The 25,356-nt window shown below is 38.3% G+C and overlaps 1 protein-coding gene across 6 annotated transcripts in view; it reads left to right on the forward strand.

Moving 5' to 3' along the window:
* The first annotated feature begins 205 nt into the window (after nt 1-205).
* Nucleotides 206-25,356, forward strand: part of CNTN4 (contactin 4) — a 927,209-nt gene continuing 902,058 nt past the window's right edge. For 5 of the 6 annotated variants that reach the window (XM_073230946.1, XM_037019370.2, XM_073230950.1 and 2 more), the window contains exon 1: nt 207-423. The gene's annotated coding sequence lies outside the window, so the exon portion shown is untranslated. Of the gene's footprint in view, nt 424-25,356 lie in introns of all 6 variants that reach the window. The other variant, XM_073230952.1, reaches the window with a different exon arrangement.

The following is a 25,356-nucleotide window of genomic DNA, read 5'->3' on the forward strand; positions in this document are numbered from 1 at the left end:
TTGAACATCTTCGGGTGCTTGGGGTTCAGGCGAGACGCCCTTTCCCAGTTTCGCGCGCAGGGAGACGCGGTCTTCGCTCCCGGCAGGGCCCGGCAGGTGCGGCGCGGGGCGCGCCCCTCCTCCGGCTGCGCACTGAGCATGCTCAGCCCGCCGCGCGCCCGGCGCGCCCTCCCCGTGCCGCTCCTCCCGGCGCCGCGTCTCCGCCTCCTCCGGGCTGAGGAGCCGGCAGCCCCAACTCCGCCGCGCCGGGTTTTTTGAGGCGCCGCGAGCGCTAGGAGGGAGGGGAGCGCCGCACCAGAAAGATCCCGGGGTTCAACACCAGGATTGGTCGCAAGTAGGACGCTTTCGCCCCTACGCCGGGCCGCCCGGGCTGTGCCGTAGTCGCACCTGAGGCTGTAGCGGGCGCCGCGCTCAGGTGCTGAGGTAAGTGTGGCGCGAGATACCCGGGTCCCCTCCATTCTCCGCGCGTGCGGCTCCGGACGCCCCGGCTTTGGCTTTGGGGAAAGGTCGGGTCCTTGGAGACTGAAGGGTGGAGGGAGGCTACCTGGTGTTGTGGACCTTACCGCCCTGACCGGGCAGCCCTTCGGGGTCGGGGCCGCCGCCGCAGAACGCCCTGAACTCGGCAGGAGGCAGGGCCCCGACGACGCCACCGTGACCCCATGGCGACCCTTCTTTTTGGTCAGAAAATAAGTTTGTTGAGCAGCGAAGGCAGCCACAAAACAAGGAGCCTAGAGCCTTAATGCTTCAGGAACCCTTAAAACCAGCTTCTCCAACTGACTCAGTCAGTTGCTCCTTCGTGCGCCCTAGCTCCTGGCGCGCGGTTCTCGGCGAGTTTCCTTCTGATGTTGGCCCCGCGGCTCGCATTGCCCGGCTGCAGCCCAGAGTAGAGGATGGCGAACTTGGGCAGGGGTTTGAAGGGACTTGGGACTAAGGGAACACCAGCTCGTAGCTGTGGTGGAAGAAGCCGTGTTGGAACAGACACTGATTCTGAGGGCGGCTGCTGAGTGCCAGGCTCTGTGCTAAGCTCTGGGGGTACAGCGGCGAACCACATTTGAACAGGTCCCTGTTCTTATGACACGTAGCTGGTATATCCTGGTTCTGTCGAGGGAGCTTGTACGGGTGGTGGTCATTTCCAGCAACTTAAGGGGATTTGCAGTTTCTTTCGAAAGACGAAGGCAACCTCCTCTTCTCCTTGCCGGAACCCAGACACCGGCGAGATGTGCTCCAAGGACTCCGCAGACACCAACCCGCTCGCTCTCTTTTTCTGGAACGGAGGGCTCAAAACCTGCGTGCATTTCCTCTTTGTGCTTCATGTAGATATCTTATTAAAGAAGGGTGTGGAGGTGACGGTAGGAGGACGTGGGCTCCTGAATCTCTCTGAACCAGTCAGGGAGTCTGATGCATGAAAACATTTTGCAGCACAGCGGAGCCCGTGCAGGGAGGCGGCAGCGCGCAGCGGGAAGCTGAGGAGGTTGGTTGCCGGCCGGGGTTGCCAGATTTGGAGAGAAAAGGCTTGCGGAGGTTGTGTGGGGCGAATCAGTGTGACTGCTGACCTTGGGTGGGTGGACTGCGTGGAGGTCGGGTAGTGGATCTTGGTGTCTGTTGGAGGTGTGCTTGCAAGGAGGAGCTCTGGGGAGGCATGCTCATGGAACTTTTTCTAGTTTTCCTACTGGAATCAACATAGGGGCGGGGAATGTTTGAGTAACAGTGTCTTAATTGTATGGGATGCTCCTGCAATTTATTGTGATGGGAACTGGATATTTCAAGGAATAATTCCATATAACATTCGTTTGGACACTTAATATAGTAGTTTGGAATGTGCTTTTATTTTGAGGTTTATGGTTTATGTCCACAGGGCGTGGGGTAGAGAAGCATAAATTTAGGCTGTAGATTACCATACAGGCACATCTACACTGTAGCAATTACAGTCGGGCCGATTAGCAAGTTTGCTCTCTCTGGTTAACCAAGTGGGTGAAAAGAACATTGTTTCATGGAGGTAGACACATTGAGACGATTTTCGTGGCATTTATGAGAAAATTCACACTCACCCTTAACTTTATTTTTGCTATCTTCATCTTGATTTCATTGACGACTTGTGGGCATCTTCCCGATGGGTTGTTTGTGTATTAGACTGCTAAGGATCAAATTCAAGTTCCAAGGGAGTATTATTTTTGTCACCTTACAAAATGCTATTGATTTTTTTGTTTGTTTGTTTAAACTGGCTTCAACTGTTCTGGGCTGATGAGGTGGAATCATGATGATAAGTTTCATTATATTTCTGTGTGGACCCTGTGAGGTTGCTGGCAAGCATGAAATAACTGACTTTTAAACTTAGGGACTAATACTATAAGAAGTGACCTGTTCTTTGAGGATGCAGGTCAGAGCCATTTGGAAATTTCAGCAGAGGCAGATTTCCTTATTTGCAGTCTTTATAAAAACATTTTTCCATTCCTTTAACTTGGGAAATTTTGTTTCCTTGTGTCAGTTCAGCACCTCATTCCATAGTGATTCATATTGATAGGACATTAATAGTGAATAGAGAGTAAGCCTTTCAAATAATGTAGGATTTTTTATCATCCAGTTATTTTGCCTAGTTCCCTCCTTTTTATTAAGCAGTAGGTCTTTTGATTATTTTCCCTCTAAACACTGAATCTTTGGGGTAGAGTTTTTCTTCTGAAAGGTATATACAGGACATGTTACTGTGATTTAGGTCGTACAAAATAAAAGTAACCTGAATAATTAAACTTCTCAACAGAAAAGCTTCTCCCCTTTATACTGACTTTTCTGCCAAGTTTGTCTGATAATGTTTTTAACTTGTTGGATTCCTCTTGATTATTCAAAGATGTAGACATAATATGCATAAGTTTTAATCTTTCTAAAGAATTAAACTTTTGTGAAAACATGCTTTTATATGATTTTAATTGAATTAATCTATTTCATATAGTAAGCAGGGATATGTCTGTATTAACAGATGTGGAGAGTTTTGTTGTTTTAATTTTCCATAAGTCTGGTGAAGGAACCAGATCTATGACCTATACTTACTGGTCTTCATACTTTCTTGACTATATACTATCAGAAGAAAATTTGATGATAATCACTAAAATTATTCATAAATTATACACATATACTGTTTATGTTATGAACCATATACAGAAAGAAACTAAAGGATAAAGTAAAACTTCTATTATGAAACACAAGTTCTAATATTTTCTTTCTGTACTCCAGTGGATTGTTTTACACAGCCCCTGAGGTGCATACCCCACTGGGAAAGTCACCAATGATTTGGAATTTTTTTACTTTTCTCTCCTTATCTCTGACTCTGCCATTTATTATCTCTGATACTGTAGCCAGTTGCAGAACTGCTAGAAATTTGTGTCTCCTGTAACAGATAGGTTAAGAGCACTTATTTCCTTATCATGGACTCAAAGGTGGATGGAATGAGGCATAAGAAATGAATGTGATCTAGGGGTTATCCTAGATCTTGCAAACTGAATATGCAGATAAAAAAATAAAGTTTTAATTAAAAGACTAAAGTCCCATGGTCAGAAAGTGACAAAATCAAGGAATAAATGAGTGAGGAAAGGGAGGACACTTTCCATATTGCTGCTTGATGTAGAGGGGGTAAGGTAAAATGTTGGAATATGTTAACCTGGATGCAAATGTGGCCCTATAACTTATTATCTTTGTGATATTGGAACAAGATAATTCCATAAGTTTTGCAACCATTAGTTTCCTTAGCTATCACTTGGGATAACATCTATTTCAAGATATCATGATTGGTTTATTAAACATGAGAGTACAGGTAGTAAGCTTAGGGTGGGTTTACAGCTATAATAAATGAGTTAAAAAAGTGTACTGTCTCAGATGGAAATAAGTATATTTCTCAATCATGTAAAGTCCAAAGATAGATGATGCTGGCTACTGTCCTCCAAGGAACAATTCAGATACCCAGCCTGCATCCATTCTGTGCTCCTGTAATCTCTCAGCAGGGTCACCATGCTCATCGGTATCAAGCCATTGGAAGGAGAAAGACTTGCAGGATATTAATTGGTCAGACCTAGAAGTTATACATACCACTTTTGCTTTCATCCCATTGGCCAGGACTCAATTATATGTGGCTGTATCTTACTACAAGGGATGCTGGGAAATGTTGTCTGGTGTGTTTCCAGGAAGGAGGAGTGGTTGGGGGGACAGCCAGAGTTCTTTTATTATGACATTCTGTTATTATGTGTGATATTTCTTCCATGTTCAATAAATGCTACTCCCCTTTCTTTTCTACAACCCCTCATTTTCCTGGCAGAAAACTGTTTAAGATATAAGAAAGAAGAAGAAGAAGAAATAGAAGATAGTACATATATAGTATTTAGTATTTTTTAGATACTTTTCTAAAATTTTTGCCCTCTGATATAGGTATTATTATTATCTCTATTGCATGGATGAGAAAAACTGAGCTTAGAGAAGTTAAGTCGTTTGCTCAACATAGCCAGTAAGTGGCAGAGCTGGGATTTGAACCAGGTTTTTGGCTCTACAATTGTTTTTCTTAACAGCTTTACTGTAATGTTTTTTTGCTCTTGCCTTTGTACTTTTCTTATTGTAGCCATTGAACCACTTTTTGTTTTGTCTAAAAAAAAGTTGGAGGGTAATTTAAAAAATTCTAAAAAAGAAGAAAAAGATTACATTTGATCTAAAATATGCTAGAATAGAATTGGGTATGATACAGATTTATCTTGAATACCTACTAGGATCAGAAGCAGATATTTAAAATGAAATCCCCCAGTGCTTTTTCATTTCTGATAAGCAAATTGTCAGGGTCTTTGTCCCTAAATTTTAATGTTTCTCTTAAACTTTCATTGTGAGAATCCTGGGCTACTGCTTCATGCTGCAGTATGTGAAGATAAAGTCCTGTTTATTTCTTTGCCTAAATAAGTATGTTTTCTGGTGAGTTCGCAGATAAAATATTCTATCCTAACCTTCCTTTTCATCAGAGTCATTGCTTTTCATCAACATCCCTAACTCCTGAGGACGAGAAAGTAAACTCTCTTCTTGTTTTCTCAGCTTTGGAAAACTTTTTCAGTATGTCCTGAATGATGAAAAGCACCTCTATAATCATAGCATCCTTTAAAAGAAAATGATCCTTCTTGCTCTTATCCAGTGTCTTGTCCTGCTTAGAGTATCTGCCTCATCTCACCTTTCCTACATGTTTGTCTTTTACAAAAATGCCTATTACAATTTTGATTCCCAATGGCTACAGTGGAATGTGACATGGTCAATAATAAAAGTGTATTTCTTGACAAGACAATTAGTGTTCCAATATCATAGAGTCATTTTTTTTCTTCTTATTTTTTAGTATGTATTTGTAGCATCTTCAAAATTAATAGCATATAATCTCTTCTCACCATGTAGGTAGGCAGATTATACTGTATACTTACCAGTCACCTCCTCCTCAAAATCCTCCATTCATTTCTTCTTAACTTCCCCTGAACCTTTTGTTATAAGAAATTTGCTGTATTTCTTTTTCTAAATTCCCTTTCCTTGCAATCTTCCTCACATCCATGGCCTTAGTGTGTATGTGTGCTTTCAAGCCCCTTATTATGAAATAATAGGATCACCAGGATGGAGAGGTTTCAACTTGCTTATTACCATGTTTTTAGACTCCCCATGAACTGAGTCCCACGGGACCTTGTAAAAAGCTAATTCTAGCTGCTGTAAAAGATAAACTCTAAATTTTCAGTTGTTTAAAATAACTTCATACCTTCTGCTTATGTGGGGTAGTTCAGTGCTCATAGCATAGTTCCTAACTGAGTGGCTTTCCATGGTGTCATTAGGGAAATCCTTACTCTCTTTGTCTTTGTCTTCTCCTAATTTCCAGAGTCCTCCTTGTTCAGACAAGGTATATGAGGGAGAAATGTCCTGTCAATGTTCATAGAAGGTTATTATAGGCACAGCCTGGGAATGATTATCATGGCTTCTGCTCACATTCCACTGGGTGGAACTCAGTTACTTGGCCATTCCTCTCTGCAAGGAAAGCTGAGAAATGGAGTCACACTAAGAGCCCAGGAGGAAAGGAAAACAGATTTGGTGACTGCGTAGCCAGTCTTTGTCACAGATTTCCAATGAATGCATGTGAGATTACCAGCTATTTCTCCATTTCCCTCTCTCTAGGTGTGCCAAGAGGATAGTGTGTGTGTATATGTATGTATATATATATGCATATTGGTTGTTTGCCTAATAAATATCTATTCCCCTTTTCCCTTTTAATGTTGGTCTCAGTTACCATCCCATTCTTTTTGTTTGTTTAAGACATGCTTTTGGAGCAGTTTTACGTTTATAACAAAATTGAGAGGGAGGTATAGAGATTTCCCATATGCCCCTTCCCCTACACATGCATAGGCTCCTCCATTATCAGCATCACTCCCCAGAGTGTATATTTCTTACCAAGGATGGACCTATATTGACACATCATAACAATCCAGAGTCCGTAGTTTATCTTGGGGTTCACTACTGATGTACATTCTGTGGGTTTGGACAAATGTACAATGGCATGTATCCATCACAGTAATACCATACATAGTGTGCCCAGTGCCCTAAAAATCCTCTGTACTCTGCCTATTCATCTCTTCTTCATTCTTCCACCCCTGGACACCACTGATCTTTTTATTGTCTCCATAGTTTTGCTTTTTCCAGAATGTCATATAGTTGGAGTCATACAATATGTAGCCTTTTCAGAGAGTCCTCTTTCACTTTGTAATATGTATTTAAGGTTCCTCCATGTCTTTTCATGACTTGATAGTTCATTTCTTTTTAGTACTGAGTAATATTCTATTGTCTGGTACTATCCTATTGTCAGTGCATATGGTTGGATGAAACTTCAATTCCTGCTTAAGGATTGTAACATACTCTTCTACTTAAGGCATGGGGCCCAGTGAGAACCAATTCAGAGGAGTGAGATACTTTGCTGTTTCTTGGGGACTCCAGTTGGGCTCCATGCATGCTCCTGAACCGATCCCTATGAACAGGAGACCGGAACCAGAAGGATGTTGGTCTGACACTGCTGTAGTTGCATTGCTACCAGAGAGGAAAGGCTAGGTCTGTGGGGGTCACCACATGTTGCTTGAAAATGATAATCAGAGGTGAGATGGAGAGAAACTTGGTTCTAGTATATTTCTTGATATACCCATTAGGCATCCAGCAGTCCCTAAAGTGAGTTTACCTCTTGAATTTTCAGCTCTTTGAGTTCATAAATTACCCTTTGACTTAAACTGATTTGGGTTGAATTTCTATCACTTGTAGTTAATACCAATTTATTAGATCAAGCTGACAAGGGGAAAACATGGGATGGTAGGGAAATCTAGTGTTTTGTTTTGTTTTGTTTCCCTGAACTCATCTCATGTGTCACTTTGGTTGTGTGCTTAACAGTTCCACTCCCTTGTAATAAGTCAGAATTCCAGTAAAGAATCACTTGGCATCCCCTTACCTAGGCACACAGATTTCCCACTAAGTTTAAAGCCAAAGCTCTCATTTCTTCAAAGCCTCTCTCTCTTTGTAGAGCTATGAAGTAAGACTTAATTTTCTCTTATGTAATTGATTCTGGTCCCTTCCAGATGACCTCCTTTCTAGTCACACTTTCCCATTGCTTTCCCCTTTTTAGGCCCATCTGTACCAGTTAGTCACCCACCCTGGAAACTGCCATGTGATTTTTTTTCTCATGCCTTTGTTTGCATTGCTTCTCTGGCTGGTCTCCTCTTGCCATCTTTTTTCCACCATGTTTATTATAGTTTGCACAATGCTCAATTCAAATGTCACTCTTCTAAATCTCTTTCAATTTCACTGAAGCATAAAAAACAGCCCTCTTCTCTGTGCCTACTTCTATTGTATTTTTTCCCCATGCCACTGATGTAACAACCTGTCACGAAAGTGCTGAAACCTTCTAGTTTTCCCAAGCCTGAGGAGTCCTCAGGATGCTGGACGTTCAGTGTTAAGACTAGGAAAGTCCTGGGCAAATAGAGACAGGTTTGTAGCCCTATCTGCAATGTTGTAATACTTCTTTCACATGTCACTCAATACTCTGTGTGTTCTTAAGACAATGGATAAGAGCTTGAACTTTGGACTCAAGACAGTTGTCTTCCCAGTCCTAATCCATTTTGTACTAGCTGTGTGATTGTGTAAACAGCAAGTTGCCTACCTTTTCTAGGTTTCAGTGTCATCAGCTGTGTAATGGGATAATTTGCATTCTCCAGGGTTGTCCAGGTACTTAAAAGACATAATTAATTACTTAGTTTATTGATGGGCTCATCTATAAAATTGGGTAGTTCTAAAGGCATAATATTTTTCTGAAAATTATGTGTAGAACTGCATGCAGAGTCCTTAGTACAGTGTGGGAATCCTAGTGAGCTTCCAGTAAACAGTTTTAAATTAACTAATGTTATTCATATTTGAATATCTTTTGCCTGAAACATGATAGGCACCAAAAATATAATTAAACTCAGATGATACATGTTCATGGAACATTTATTGTTAGGGGTTTGTGATAAGTGCAACACACAAGTCAATGAGAATGATTAGGAAATATTTGAGAAAGACTTTTTAATGTTTGGAACTGAAAAAGGAAGACTTGGCTACAAGATTAGTTCTTTTCTACACAAGAACTTGCTTTATTTTACTTGCTTATTTAAAGCCAGAGTCAACAATTTTCATTGTGTAGAAAGAGAAAATATTTTTCATATTTGGGAAGGGCCAATTTCAGTCCAAAGCCCTTAATATACATATTTTTCACTTATTAGAAGAGGTATGTTTCTGGGAACGGAGTTGGGTTCATGAGAAAATGAGGGTTAGGATAGCAGCAGAATCATTGCTGATTCTATAATGCTCTTGAGATTAAAAAAAAAATGTATTCAAAAGACTCCTTGTTCTCTTACCACAAGAAAATATCCTCTCTACCTTTGGGTTGAAATTTTATGTATAAAAATACTTTGTACCCTGCACAGTTATACTAGTAAAAAACTTGGTAATTCGTGTTGCCATGCCTTTTTAGATTTTTCATGGAAATTTCCAATGAGGACAGGTGTTACAGGTATGCTTATGCTGAGACGGGTCTGATTTGGAAGAGAAGAAAATCAAACAAAATAATGACACTCAAATCCCCAAATATGCTGTATAAGGCTTGATTCTAGGCACATTGCCATCATTTTGAGTTGTACAAATTTAAATTGTCACCTGTATTATCATTGCTCTTTAACTATGAAATATAAATATGAGTATTTTTTTCCTTGGTGACTCATTTGATTAGCTATTACCTAGCTATTGATTCTAGACTCGTTGCAGATTAGCAAATTAATTGGGAGTCCACGCACTACTTTGACTGTATTTAATTAGGTGAATGACATCTTTAAAAACATAATGTTCTCTGTCATATTTCTAATTCCTAGTAAAATGATAGTACAAAGAGAATTCTTGAAACTAAGTAATTGTAAATAGTGGCTTGTCTTTAAGAATAGATGTTTTAAGAGGGAATCCATCTAAAACCTATTATTTTCTCCTTAAACAGGTGGCTAAATATGATTTAATTCTTGCTGACACAAGATCACTACAATGAACATGGGATAGTAGTTTAGACTGAGCCTTTGGTTCAGACCTGGACGTTCTGCCAGTTACCAACTGTGTGATCTTAAACATATTCTTAGCCCTACCCAAGGCAGTTTTTAAAACCTGTTAAGTGAAGTTTATTGTGCCTATCTTATAGAGACACTGTGAGCATTAAATGATAAGAGCTTCAGACTAGTACAGTGGGCATGGTGCATTCTAAGCACTAAGCAAAATATCCCTATGCTCTAATCTTTGCAGTTTATACAGAACCTAGTGCATCTAGATGCTTTATATGTTTGTTGAAACAGTTAAAACTATACTGGACTGTGCAATATGATCCTGTTAAGTGCTGCTGAGATGTCGGTACTTAACACTCAGTTACCCCTGTCTGCTTTCTGCTGCCTTTCAGATGGTCTTACATTACCTTGCTTTGTGGAACTAGCCATTTCTATTTGTTATTTCTTACCAGTTGTGAACTAGGAAAATCAAATATGCAAGCCATTCAAACTGTACTTAATAGTTTGAAGAGATTCTGAATGAGCCTTTGAAGGTCCTCCCCTTCCCCCACCTTCTCTGTCTGTGTGTGTGTGACAGAATAACAGTGTCACATTCATTTTTATGGTTCTCAGTTAACCCTTTCCCTACTTCTTGACTGAGGTACTGAGAGGTAGTTACTGTAGTTCAGTGGAAATAGAAAATAACCAGCTTTGATAATCCTGTCACATGTATTTGTGATATGCTTTGCAGCAGAATCATGGTTGTGAATATTCCTGTGTTACACTTGAGGAATACTGGCTGTCTTATCTGCAGTACAATAAACTTTATCCCAAAGTCTGTATTCCTTTGTACATGGTCTTCACTGTGTAAAGAAATTCCTTTTTTTTTAAAGCACATTTCAAGCTGTCATTCTTCTGTTACTAGAAGGTAATTTAAAATTCCTAGCATCTTGTCCCCATTTTCTTTTTAAACCTAGTGGTCAGAATTGAAGACACCACAACTGTTTTGGATACTATGGAAGTGGTGGTAGGGTGTGTCTGTGTAATGTGGGGTTATTGTGAATTCATAGTTCCATTAACTCTGTTCCATTCTTTTATTAGCAGCAATTTACCAGTGTATTGTAGTTTATATTATGTGCTCTAACTTAAATGAGTATTTCTTAAAAACATTACTGTTATTCAAAGTAACAGTCATTTGGTCTCTTGAATAAATGAACTTTTACAAATTTCAGTATTATAACATAGCTCCTTAAATCAGTATATTAAGGTTAAATCTTAAGAAAAGAAGCATAGTATTATGCATTTCCCCAAATAATGAATTTTATGTTTTAAGTTGGGATTCAGTCTCTACAGATGGAGATCACTATTTTATGTGATGTAAAAGAAAGGTTGTAGGCAGCCATGGTGATTCAGTATGATTTGATGATTCAGATTCTTGCTCTGTCACCTCTGTATTTGTAAGATGAGACCAAGTTTCATCTCTCTGAGCTTCATTTTTGTCATCTGTATAATGGGGCATTTTAGTAGGTATGTGAAGACTAAAATGAATTAATTATATATGCACATAGCCTGGTGCCAGCCACCTAATTAGACTATCCCTAAAAATGCTGACTTTATTGTTAGAATCTTATTCTTTTGATACATTTATTCAGTATGATACCTATGTTGTTGATGAACTATGTGAAAGTTATAATTTACAAAATTGAAATAGTTTAACATTTACAAACTTCTAAAATACTCATTTATGTTTTCTCCTGTGTTTTTATGCATGGATAGACAACATGATCTCTGTTGGCTGTGTGCATTGTTGTGTAGTTGGCTATTAGAGAGAGCTACTGAATCTGAACTAAGATGCGATTAGCACTATTGGAGATTTCATTTTGAAGAAAATGGTTTGGCTTTGGTTAAGAGTCTTCTTACTTATTAAGAAGAATTAATTACTGAGTTGGTCTCATTTGTATTCTGTCTACTTCAGCTGTGGCCCATCTTGCCATGTTGCAAAAGGAAATGCTGACATATGACTGACTAGAAGTATAAAAATGTTTTGAGTTGATTTTAGTCATTGTGATTGAAATTTCTTAGATTTACACAATTTAAAAAAATTTGTAATACTGGCAGTACTGGGAATGAATTTCTGTTTACTCTGGGAATAGCAGTCTCTTTATGGGTGCTTTGAATTTCAAAATTTAGGAAGCATAAAAGTAATGACTGCTGTATTATTCATGTAATGGAGTTTTACCTACTTGAAGAGAAACAAGTTAATGTTATTTTATTTCCAATGCGTTTGTATAACCTTTAAAGCATGAAACATTGTTAGTAAGTTTGTTTTGAATGCAGCTCTACTTCCTCCTTGCAAGTACATTTTCTTGTGTAGTTTCTGAAATTGAAATACTTATATCAATATTGTTTTGTTTAGTGTTCATTTAACCTTATTACTTAGATGTCCTAATTACTTTATATGGTTCTGTCTATATTTCTACACATAAAATGAGAACTTACTGTTTTCCATTTTTTCCCTGCTATCTACTAAGCTTACTTACATAAGAATCTTAAGTTTGTAGACAGACCTCCTTCATTTACTTACATCCTATAGAATCTACATTGTGACTGTTATGGAAATTAGCCTGTCTGCAAGCTTCTGATCATTAATACCCTGGTATGCTCTGCCATTAGATCATTCCCAAGATTCACTATGTAGTATTCAATTTCTAAGTGATACTTCTGAGCACCAGACCAAGCACACACTTTCAGTAGACCAGAATGGTAGAAATCCTGCCATTTCTTCCTTCTTAGGCCTGTAGATGTTAGGAAGAGGTAAAGAAACATAATTACACTGATGGATTTCACCACCTTCAATTACTAGAATTGCCTGGCCGAGTTACTGAATGGGGTGGAAGGGCTGTTCCCCTTATATCTGAAAATAATATAATGACTTGTTCATCAATAAAGATTATTTGAGTTTGCATTTGATCCTTGATCTTTTGTAGCCTACTTCTGACTAAGAACATACATTCTAGATGGGCTTAGGTACACAGTGTATAGTTCAGAACTGAGTGTCATTCATATAGGAAATTTGCCCAAGTCCTTGATGACATTACAGTCCATAGATTGGAATTTCCTGGGGCTTGTGAGAAATGCAGAACTTTGGCCCTACCCCAGACCTACTGTATGAGGATCTTCATTTTCTCCAGTGATTTGGATTCACATTAAAGACGGATAGGTATTAGTTTACATCATGTTGTTAACTGAGTCAACCCGTTCCTTGCTTACTAGTTGTAAATGTCAAGAACATAGTCAACATGCATAATTATATATTAAGGACCCAATAATACAGGAATAAAGATAGGTACAGTAGAGTTTGGCTAAAAGATGATCAGCAACTAGTAGGGGTGGATAAGATATGTGTAATATATGTTGTGTCTTACAGAAGATTTTTTATATTTGTACATATGTGTGTGTGTGTGTATATATATGTACATACATATAAAATTTTCAGAAATTCAGGTAGAATATGATGACATGAATGGAATATATAATGCTTTAGAAATCATTGGAGGGAAGCTATTTTATTTCTTGGGAATATGTCCTCATTATGTTCTTCTTGAAGCCCTTAGTGGTGGATTATCTCAAACCATTCTTCCTTATGCTGAGGTCAGGAACAAGACCTCAGGAACAAGAACCATCTTACCCATCAGTGTAATTAATCAGCCTTGAGCGAGTTCCTACCCAGCCTATTTTAAGGCTAGACTGGTATTTGTGAGTGTGTGTTTATGTGTCTGTGTATGTGTGTGTAGTATGAAAAGACACATTACATGTACTTTCCGAGAGCTCCTTGTGTGGTGTGAAAAGAAAACTCATATTACAGTGTGATATGGGATATTATGGTGGCAGTTGCATAGAGACCATCTCAACTGATAATTAAGATAAAATGGAATGATAGGATTTGCAGGTTGGGTTTGGAAAGAACACTTATAAAAGAGGGTATAGCATGTACTGTAGCATGGGGTCATTAGAGAAAATTGTGTGTTCAGAGAACAGCAAAGAGCAGGGTATGAGAGGGCATGAATGGGGGAAGGTGGCAGCAAGGTCTTTGCATTGTATAATTCATAGCCTAGAATGCAGATGGTGTTCCAAGAGTTGGGGAGAGAACAAGAAAATACAGTGTCAGTGCATCCTAGAACTGCGCAAAGTAGCATCTCTAACATGTGAGACAAGTTAGGGACTAAGAGGACATACCCTTTAGGCCATCAGAAAGCCACCACAAGGTTTTAAATGGCCAGTGTGACATCAGATTATTAATTTGAAAGATCCATCTGAATCAGTGTGGATATCTGAATGATGGGTTGGGTTTGGAGCAGTGTCCATAACCTGTCTAAGTTTTCAGATGTATGGTTAAATCTTATTTCCTATTCTGGTTCATGTTAATTATGTAAGATAACAGTAAACTGGTTGCAAAAGTACATTTGCATTTTATTTATATAAAATATTTATACTTGTTTAATGTATTCATATTTAAATCCAATATACATAGGGATTAATAAGTAATTTGGGGCTTAAATTAGAAAACTAAGAAAATGAGCAAACAGAAAGGTCTTTATGCATGTAATAAAAGCATCTCACAAAGTAATTAATTGCTTTTATATTGTAGTATGAGAAGAATTGACTCATGGCTGTAATTACCAAATGCACAATTTCAATAGAATACAAGACATTTTTTTTTTCATTGAAAAACATTTTGTTTGAGACATTAAAAGGTTTGCATGGCAAGGTACTCATTGACCAGTTGCTATCCACCATATTTTCTGGCTTCATTCCATGTTTCTCTTCTGTGACTGAGGTGCATTCTTTTGTTAACATTTGCTGTCCTTTGACGTTATTAAAAGGAAAGTAATGCTGTTTTACAACACTTCAATTAGTAGCCATTGATACTGCAGTGGACATTTTTTTCTTTTAATTCTCCGGAATAACTCTGCTTTCCCACCAACAAAATTGCTTTCACTGTTGGTGGTCTTGATTGATAAATCCTGAGCCCATCCTCCCACTAGGGTGGCCTCTGCAGCCACGTCCTTCCTCTGCTCCAGGATTCTAGAGGTGCAGGCATGGGACATGCATGGCTTGAGGACCCACTGTCCTTGTATGTGGAATCTTGAGTTCAGTAACACAAGGATGAAGAATGATTAGGAGGGTTTATTCTTTTTCCTGTGTCAGTGTCTTGGCCAGACTGTCCATTGGTGTCTATTAGTGGTGATTTGGGAGCTGCTTGATTCCCTAGTTCTCTCTTTTATCCCTCATCTCCATATATTCTTTTTATAGCACTCCTTTTTTTTTAGGTTCTCAGAGTTGGTTATTCTTGCTAACAACCAAAGAATTGTGAAGAAGTTCTCCTAGTATTTGCACATGTTGGAGGTTCTTCTTATTTGCCATGTGCCTTACAATGTTGTCCCCTCATTTTTCTGTTAGGAACGTCTGCAGTCTCGACACACAGGTTACCTTTTATAGGGTTATCACTCATTACTTTAAGGCCCCTCTGCAAATTTGGAAAAGCCATCCACTTGGAAGGTCTATGGCATTTTCCACAGTTTACAGTAAGTCCTCTAATCTCAATGTTCTGCAGAATGGGGAAAGGTGGCTGGAAATTTGGTATGTAATTCCTTCTGCCTTTCTCTTGTTTGCAGATTTTGGCCAGCAGCTTTATTCAAAAGGAGTCTGATATCTCATAGAACTGCAGCTGCCACGTTGCTTCTTTATAAGCTTGTACCTTCTCTGAATAATTCACATCAGCCAGTAATTCTGATGTTTCATAAGATCAAGACCTGAAAGTTCCCTTCTTGGTTTAGCCAGTACTTAATGTCTTTTCTGCAAGTGTGTTTCTGGAGGCTCTGTTACTGCAGTAAAGAGCTAAAGCTTAGCTTTTTGGGCCTAGCCTGCAAACTTGTTTTTAACTCTGAGAACCATGAGTCTTAGTATTTATGCACCAAGATTTAATCTTTTCTCCAGAGTTGCCCTGTGGTGGCCTGAGCATGGAAGTCTCTGAGTTTGACTTGGGCCTGGTATTCATAATTGGATTGTACCTCAGACCTAATGATCTTTAATACTCTTTCATATGTAGTCATTTACCACTAAACTCTTGCTGATTTTCCTGTTAGAAGCCAGACATACAGGAGGCCTGGTGTCCAATATAAAAACCCATCCCTGTCATCAACTTGGAAGCAGAAGAGGTGGCCACGTTTATGGGACTGAATATAAACACTTGGGGGTAATTGCTGCAAACTATGAGTCTCAGAAAATCTGGGCACTTTAGAAGAAGATAAAGATTCACAGCCCTACTCTAGAGGTACTGAATTAGAGTCTCTGGGGATGAGGTTTAGGAAACTATATTTTGAATATACTTCCTGTGTGATTCTGATGTTCAGCCAGGTTTGGGAAATAGAGCATGTTCCTTTTAAATTTTTTCTTAGGAGAAATGAGTTTAGAAGATTCTGTATTTTAAACAGTTTTTTTACTAACATAAGATTTCAAATAATGTTTATGTGCATTGTGAAATGCATGTTTCTGAAATTTATTTCCCTGTCTTAGTCTGTTTGGGCTGCTATAACGTATCATAGACTGCATGGCTTATAAACAACATAAATTTATCTCTTACAGTTCTCTTACAGTTCTGAAGGCTGTGAAGTACAAGATCAAATTGCTGGCATATTCAGTGTCTGGTGAGAACCCACTAATTGTTTCATAAACAGTGTCTTCTCATGGGAACCACACCTGGAGGAGGGATTGAGGGGGTTTTTTGGAGTGTTTTTTATAAGGGCACTAACCCCATTTATAAGGGCTCTGCCTTCATGATCTAATCACCTTCCAGAAACCCAATTTCCATTTACCATCATATTGGGGATTAGATTTCGGCATTAATTCTGGGGGAACACAAACATCCAGTCCACAACAACTAAGAAACAACTCCCTCTCCCCTCATTGCAAGGGCTGTCTACTAAACATTTAATGGTTGTGGCTCTCAGCCCTGACCGCTCAGTAAAATCATTTAATGTAGTTGGTCTGGGGTGAGTGTGGGTTCTAAGTAATTGAATTTTTTTAACCCCCCTCAGATAATTTTACTAGATGGAGCAGGGTTTAAGACCATAGATACAGTAGGATATTCTTTGGAATGCATTTTGGAAAGCTTAGTCCCAGTGTGTGTTCCATATCACCCATTTTTTTATTGTTTCACATCTGTCATGGTTTTTGACAGTTTATATATATGTCATCATATTTTTCAGTGTAGGTTTTCAAATGTCTTTTTTTCTGATTATAATAGAAAATTCTTTTTAGAAAGAAATGCCCTAATCACTGGAGATATTTTATGAAAAAAAAATATTTCGGTGGTCTAAGTAATTTTTAGTCATACTGAGTAATTTTAATTGAACATTTACAATATACCAGGCAAATTGCTAAATCCTTTTATTATAATATCTCATTTAAACATACAGTCTTCTTATTAACTAGGTACTGTGATGATCCCTTTGTCTTAGATGAGAATCAGAGATAAAATAACTTAGCTCATGTCACGCAGCTAGTAAATGGCAGTACTGATGTCAGATACCCAGTTTGCCTGCTTGTGAGCCAAAGCTTTTAACCAGTTTGGAGTCCTGGTTAAGTTAGAGATTTTTGTGCTTGATGGTCAGTTGGAGTTTCCAGGACCTCAACTTGTATGCATTGCTTTCAGAGCTATATTTTATTGTAGGGATGGTGAATCTGCATAAATTACCGGGGTTTGAGAAACCATTCCAAATGTTAGAACCATTTCAAATAGGAAGGTTTTTCAAACAAACACTGGTATATGAATGTAAACATAATTTTTTTGTAATTATAATAAATTGCTAAGTCATGCATGTAAATACAGTTACATTCATTATTCTGAATGTATTTGAATACTCAAAATGTGTTGTATAAACATATTTTTCACACAGTTTTCCAAGTATTACTAAGCTTCTAGAAAATACTGAGTTTGATCAATTTTTGTTACTCTGGCCACAAATTTACACAAAGGGCAAAGAATGATTTTGACTATTGGCAATAAAATTCAGTGAAGGATATTTATGGGTGGGTGTAAATGCATGCTTATTAGTCACTCAGAACATGATGTTTCATTTGAAAAGTACACATCTTTACATCTTGTTGTGACATTTATAAAAAGTTTTCATTGCATATCTTTCATTTCACCAGAGAGGATAAATTGAGTAATATGTAAATGACAATACAGGATCTTTTAACCAAATGTAACGGTTGACTTTATGTGTCAGCTTGGCTATACCACAGTCCAGTTATTTGGTCAAATACATCTGGATGATGCTATGAAGGTATCTTTTTCTACATGAGATTAACATTTCAATCAGGAGACTTTAAATAAAGTATATACATAATGTGGTTGGGCCTCAGGCAATCAGATGAAGTCCTTAAGAAAAAGACTGACCCTTCCTTCCCCCCTCTGGGAAAGAGGGATTCTTCCAGCACACTGCCTTTGGACTTAGCATGCTTTTCCCTGGGTCTCCTGCCTACTCTGCAGACTACATACTTGCCAGCTTCCACAATTATGTGAGCTAATTCCTTAAAATAAATGTATCTCTTTCAATATCTTTCTCTCATATGTATATATAATGTGAGTGTATACACACGCATACACAGACATTCTGTTAGTCTGTTTCTCTGGAGAACTTTTCATTACCACACCAAGGTTCCTTAATCTCCCTGTTTAAAGATGGTTCTCCTATTTTTCAAAGAATTTTACTTGGGTGTCCTTGTCCACAGAATTGCCATCAGACCATTGCAGAATGAGGAGCAGTGCATGGCACCAATTCCATCTTCAACACTATTGATATTTCTCCATGAATTTGATAGTTTCATAAATGCCATATACAGTAAATGGGAGCAGAGAAAGTTCAAAATAGAATTTGTCACTCCCTGCAGATTTGTGGTATTACAGGTTTTTTGGTGTGGCATCATCAGTCTTGTCAAAATGGGATAATATAGAAAAATTTGAGTGGATTGTCCTTCTAGAATTCATGTCAACTCATCCATTTCACCTACAATGAGGTGCTATTAAATTCTTGGATCACGTTAGGTCCTGTGGGTAAAAGAATAAAAGGCAGAAGTGGACCCCGCCCTCCTGGAGGTTAGAGTCTGATAGGGAGATTGAAAATAAAGTTAAGTAATTAAAACTTAAAAATGATTATAAACTGAATTAGGTGCTCTGAAGGATAGAAGGAGGGTGCCAGGATGCAGAAGAGTGTAGGAAGGATCTACTTTCCATGGCATAGTGAAGCAAGACTTTTTGGTGTATGTGAATTTTGAGACCTGAAACTTGAGAAGCTAATCATACAAATAACCAGGGAGGAAAGTTCCAGGCAAAGAAAAGAGCCTGTAAAAGGGTCAGTCAGCAAGGAAGAGCTTGAATCACAACTTACGTTCTTATTTATAAATGATCAAGTTGTCATTGGTTAGGAAAGCTTTACCCTAAGGTGCCTGAAGGAGGATGTTAAATGTGAAGGCTGTAAATAGAATAGTTAAGAATATGGGAAATGAAGTTAAAGTGGATTCAAGTTTGAGAATATTAAAGGAGAAACCTTAATTTCACACTATACCAGTTTTGCAATGTGTTTGATTTTTATATTATTTAAACCATACATGAGGCATTTAGGTAATAGATAAGTCTTTTTTACTATGAGTATGTCAATCACAGATGTGGATTATTATCTAAGGTTAGCTCATGGATACTTGTCAAGAGGTCTTAAGTCTTAGAGTGTTGTATTGTTGGTTTGGGAGATTCTCCATACTTTGAGAGGCTACCTCCATATCTCAGGTCACTTGAAACTCTTGGCTTACTGGTTTTGTGAATTTTAATAATATGACTTTGCTGTGTCTGCTCTTGTCTCCTTACCTCAGTTTTCTTCCCCTCCCCCTATTTGTCCTCCTCTTCTCTCCCATCCCCTACATTTTCTTTCCTTCCTTTTCTTCCCCTTTCTTTCTTTTTTTATTCCCGAGTCCTTAGTCAAGGGCTAAGTCAATACAGCACTGGGTTTGGGGAATATATCATATTACCTGTAAGAAATTATATGACTAGAGATTGGTGTCCTCCAGTTAAGTAAAATTGTAATATAGGTTACCATAGATCTTGTGCTGTATTGGAAGCCTCTCACTGAAGAATTTAAGCAAATGTCAAACTTGGAAGTTGACAGCAATTCATTTCATAGCTTGAAGAAATCAAATATATAACTTCCATCTGCACTGTTGAAATGAAGAGTTAATCATCCATATTATTTAAAAGAAAAACATTCCAGTACTAAGGAATAGGGTCTGGTACCTTGATTGATTTGAATTGGCTGTTAATGTTGTTTAATTTCCCTGGATAATCCCTGAACTTTCCAATTTAGTTTGCCTTTTCAACACTTTGTATTTTTAAAATTATTTTTCTGTAAAGGTTATGTGCCTGTGAGTATACATTTTAACAGTATAAAAGGGGGTCTGGTTAAAACTAAGCCTCTTTTCCATCATCTTCTCTTAGCTCTTTGTCCTAGGAGCAATGTTACTATTATTTGTTTATCTTCCCTGAGATATATATTATATGTGAGGACATATGTATTAATATACTTCCTCAATTAAAAAAAAACTCTGAACATCTCCCATAAAAGCAATGGTATGGAATATCCTTTCTTCATTTAAACATGAACCATAGGTGTCAGTCCATATCAGTCTACACATACCTATCTCTTGCTTGCCAGTGACTACTCAGAACATTTATTCCCTTTATCAAGGCCATAAGGGTAGAAACCTGCTCACCATCATTGTATTTTTTATTTTTAGCTTTTACAGCTATTTCCAGATTTCCCTCTAAAAAATTATCACTATTCACATCCTCCAAACAAGGTCTCCATCATTTTGAATTAAGTAGCCCCCTTTGTGATTAGCAAAAGTTCATTCCATAATATGCCAACATTAGTGATTTTTATAGCACCTTTCAAGTGATCACTTTCCCCAGCACAACAGCTTGTGTTAGCCGTTCCTGTTCAAGGTTATGGTTGCCTGTTGTTCCTGTCTTGTCCAGCTGGAAGGGCTTATTCAAGGCTCTCATTTACAAGTAGGCATGTTATTTTATGAGCTATTAAGTACTAAGGTAAGACTAAGGCATGGCCAGATTTTGTGCAGCAGATAGATGAAACCAAGAATATATGTCCTTAGCTTAGAGCAGCTTCAGGATTTGGTTCTAAAGTGATAACCTAGCTGTTATTTTGGGAACCTGCAGTCAGGTATAATAAAATAACAGTGCATAATAGCTCTCATTTGTTTGTCATTACCAGTATCCCCAGAACCTTTTCATATGTTATTTCTAATCTATACAACAGTGCTCCAAGGTGGGCATTATTATCCATACTTTACAGTTGTGGAAATATAAGTACAGGAAAGCTGAATGCCTCTCAAGGTCTAATAATGGGCAGAAAATTTCAATAAAAAGTCAAGTAAGTAATATTTGGCAAAGCATGTATTTCAGTTCAAAAGTCTCTGTTTTCTCTTCTGCACTGTACCGGTATTTGTGACATATATGTATATAGGCTATACCTGCTTCCAGAGGTGTTTTTCCTTTTATTTTTCAGGATTGAAACTGACCATCAGAATCACTTTGTTTTACTAATCTTCACACATTGACGAGGTCATTGATGATCAATATCCAGGCAATTTTAGACAGTCCCTTGTCTAAAGGATCCTTTTCTTTGGTCGGTTTAGCTTTTGTACCATTGCTGCTTAGAAGGATGTGCAGATAGTTCTGCTAGTCCTGAATCAGCAGTGTTGTGTCTCCTCACGACTTGTTTCTGAACTGATATCTCATGAGATTTATTGAGATGCTGTAGTTTTCTAACACTACACTGACTGTAATTAGTTGCTGACATATGATGATTTATTGTTGGAGATGTCTCTAGAAATTTACTTTGTGTTTTGGGGCTAAAAGATGAGTGTTAGAATTTCAGATTTACAGCTCTTGTCCTGCACCACTTAACACGTCAAAACTATGTTTGGGATCACCAGGCAGCTTGACATTCTAGCATGGGTCATCCTGGCTCTCTAAGTAAAACTGAAATGTGTAGCAATTAAGAGCACTGAAGAAGGTACATAACCCAAATAACTCTTGATTAGGCCCTAGCGAATTTTTAAGTATATAAGCAGATTAAATAATTTAAGATGTGGACTAATCAAAGTGAGAATCCAGGAAGACTTCTAATAATTCCACGAAGACCAAGAAACCTGGGGTAAAACCCTAGACTAGAAAAGCATGAAAAGCAAGTAAGGGGAATCTCCCTGTGGCAAGGCTTGTATATAGAATGAAGATTAGGGAAAAATTGCTTACAGTAGGTAATATATCCTGTCTAAGAGCATGCCGGAAGAAGTCAGATAAAATATCCAACTTATTGACAGATTTTAGAGTAGTGAGGCAGTAGGAGAGGGGTGAAGAAATTGTTCCAAAAGTATGAACAGAATAGTAATAAGAAAGGAAGTGTTAGTATCAACCTCTACTCTTGTGTTCTTAGCCCCATTAACCATGCCACTAAGGTGAACTTAGCATGTTAAAATGGGGCAATTTCAGATAATGATGACTTTCTTGGTAAATAGAGGATTATTTTCTCTTTAAAGTGATGCATTTCTCAAAGCCGTTGTCTGGATAGATTTCTATTAAGTCTTCTAAGTCACTTATTGTGTGTGTGTGTGTGTGTGTGTGTGTGTGTGTGTGTGTGTGTTTTAATTTTAAAAATCCCATCATACTTAGGATTTGCCTCCTGATGTGCACACTTGGCATTGATGGTGACTCTGTGTTGTAGGATCCCTTCCCGTACTGTATCTTACTGCAAACATCCCTTGACTGTGAGTTGTGAATACAGCCATCAGAATATCTGAGTGTTGAACAGTTCACTGTCTTTATGGAGTGCCCACCAGTGAACATGTTATTGTTATTTTTTTAGGAGCTCACTGATCTCTATTTAGTTACAGCCTGCAGGCTCTTATGTGATAAGATGAAGTGAATATTATAGCTCTACTGTGTGTTATGATGTTTCTTGACCATATCTCCCATTAGAGTGGGAGAAATTGACTTTTTTTTCATTGTCTCTGTTCCCAGTGCATGGCACATACCAGTGTGTCACACATAGTTCCTAGTCTTAAAGTGCTCAGTACTTATATGAGTGAATTCTACTTTTGATTCCTTTATCTGATACTTTTTCTTATACTTTCTGGGTAATAAGAAGTAGTAATGTGGGTTTCTAATAGATTTATGCCTTAGAATTAAGAAATATTGATTTAATAATATTTTTGTCCTATGGACTCTATTTAATCATTAACTAGCAAGATTTATTGAGCACCTTGCCGTTCTGCAGTCCTGTGCTTGATGGTGTTAGCTCTTTAGCACATAATTGTTTTCAAAGGAATGATAATTTAGGTTAATTTAGTATACAAAACTAAGTGCTACGCAGGAAAGGTTGAGAGAAGCAGAGAATGTAACTTCAAACATGGCTGAACTCATCAAGGACTAGCTTTCTTCTAGATGCACTTTGTCCTCCTTTGGTTGCAAGGAATGGAGACTTAGGTGTCATTAGGTAATAGGGGTTTAACAGAAGGTGAAATAGAGAAATAAAGAAGAGAAAAATAGTATGTTCCATATGTCAGGTTCTGATCAGAATTCTGGGAAAGCTACACAACCGTAGAATATCTGGGCCTCACGGAAACAGGAAAGTTCAGGATTAGAAGTTTATGTGGGATATATTTTGATGATTACTGGATTAGGAGTATTAGCAGCTTATGGATCCCTATTTCATTGTCACATAGCTATTATGATTAACCTACTCTTTCTGTACTTCTCATGTTCATGGTCTGTTTTTTTTTTTTTTTTGATTTGTTTTGTTTTGTTTTTTTCTTTAATGAATACTTGCTCTTTTTTCATGAGAAGACTGGATTGTTTAAGTTAACTTTTCCCCAGTTTCAGGGGCAGGGCCATCTGGTAAAATTCTGTTTGGGGCCATCTGGTAAAATCCTGGCTATCCTGTGATCCGCTCTTCTTTAATCACCTGCTGTTTACCAGGTATGTGTGGCTGAGGGGGATAGCTTCATGTTCCGTGATAACAAGTACATCGGAAAACTCTCCGAAGTACCTTTTCTGTAAATCATCTTTTAGAATCTAGTGGTTGCCTTTCCTTACTTCCTCCCTCCCTCCCTCCGTCCCTCCGTCCGTCCCTCCCTCCCTCCCTCCCTTCCTTTCTTCTTTCCTTCCCTCCCTCCCTCCTTCCTTCCTTCCTTCCTTCCTTCCTTCCTTCCTTCCTTCCTTCCTTCCTTCCTTCCTTCCTTCCTTCCTTCCTTCCTTCTTTCCTTCCTTCCTTCTTCCCTCCCTCCCTCCCTCCTTCCTCCCTTTTTTAATTTAGGAAAGAACTCAGTATTTGATCAAATTAAGTGGAATGAGAGAGTAAGGAGTAACATGATCCTAATGTGGTGGGAAATTCAGGCTAGTTTAACTTTGTGATGCTCATCAATCCTTTGAGAACAAGCACCATGATTGAAAACAGTCTATTTCCTCTAGTCATTTCTTTAATTGATTGCTAGAAATCAAGAACCTTCCTAAAATATCAAAGAAATTTCACAAAGATAATTTGAGTCTCTTTACTTTTTATACTCCTGCCAGGCATTCTCCACAACTCCACCAATTATAGGAAGATCAGAATCCATGTTGAAATATATGCCAAATTCAGTTCAGCTGCTCAGTGCCAAGAATTCTTGAACCTATAAGATGCTACAGGTCTGGGCTAAATGGAACCACATTCATCATTGTTGTAGAACTCTGCCAGAGTTTAAAAGGTGCTACAGGGAACTATAAGTCATGCACTGAATTAAAAGATTGCAAGCTCCACTGCTGTAGCCGAAAGCAAGCTCAAAGCTGAGTGGCATCAGACCAGCAGTAGAAAATAACTTGACACTGAATTTTGTCTGCCTCTGAATGTCACTCTTCCAAGAAGAGCAGGGGAAAGTTGAAGTCTGTTTTGTTAAAAGATGTTTATTCCCATATCCGTATTTCTTCTTCAGATTGAAGGCTTTTACTGAGTGTGTTTCACTAAAACCCTTGAAGAAAGTGACAGGTTACTACATGGGAAGACAAAGATAGTCTGTTCGGTGAAAATTATGCAGTCAGGGCTTTATCTGCTTGCAGATAATTTGGGACTTATTTTTAATCCTCTGCCACTTTCCTCTCTGTTTCTTCCCTCGCTGTTCCATTTACCTGCTGATTACAACCCTGATCCAAAGACTCAATGTTGAGTACATGGTGAATTCTACACTTTTTAAATTGGCTAAAACAAAACATGTATTTCCAGCATGGACATACTGATGCAAGCTAATATTTATTGAGCATTCATTACGTGGCAGATTCAACATTTTAAATTTAATGTTCACAGAAATCTCACAATGGCAAGAACTGTTGTTATTACTGTCTTACTACTGCACAGAATGAGGCTTAGAAGAAGTTACCTAACTTGTCACAGTCTTGAAGATATTAAGTGCAGAGCCAGGGATTGGACCCTGGGATAATTGGGTCAGTATTAATCCTGCACTGACATGATCACACTCTGAGAACGGTGATCTTCAAACAAGCATGTGTCATGAGAAGATCAGTTTGGACAGTGTTGACATCCCAACCATGAAGAATTTGGGATGTTTAGCTTGTAGTGGTGGTAATTCAGTGCAAGGGATTAGTGTAGATGTCTTT

Source organism: Manis javanica, chromosome 3 (genome assembly GCF_040802235.1).
Source record: "Manis javanica isolate MJ-LG chromosome 3, MJ_LKY, whole genome shotgun sequence".
NCBI classification, from domain to species: domain Eukaryota; kingdom Metazoa; phylum Chordata; class Mammalia; order Pholidota; family Manidae; genus Manis; species Manis javanica.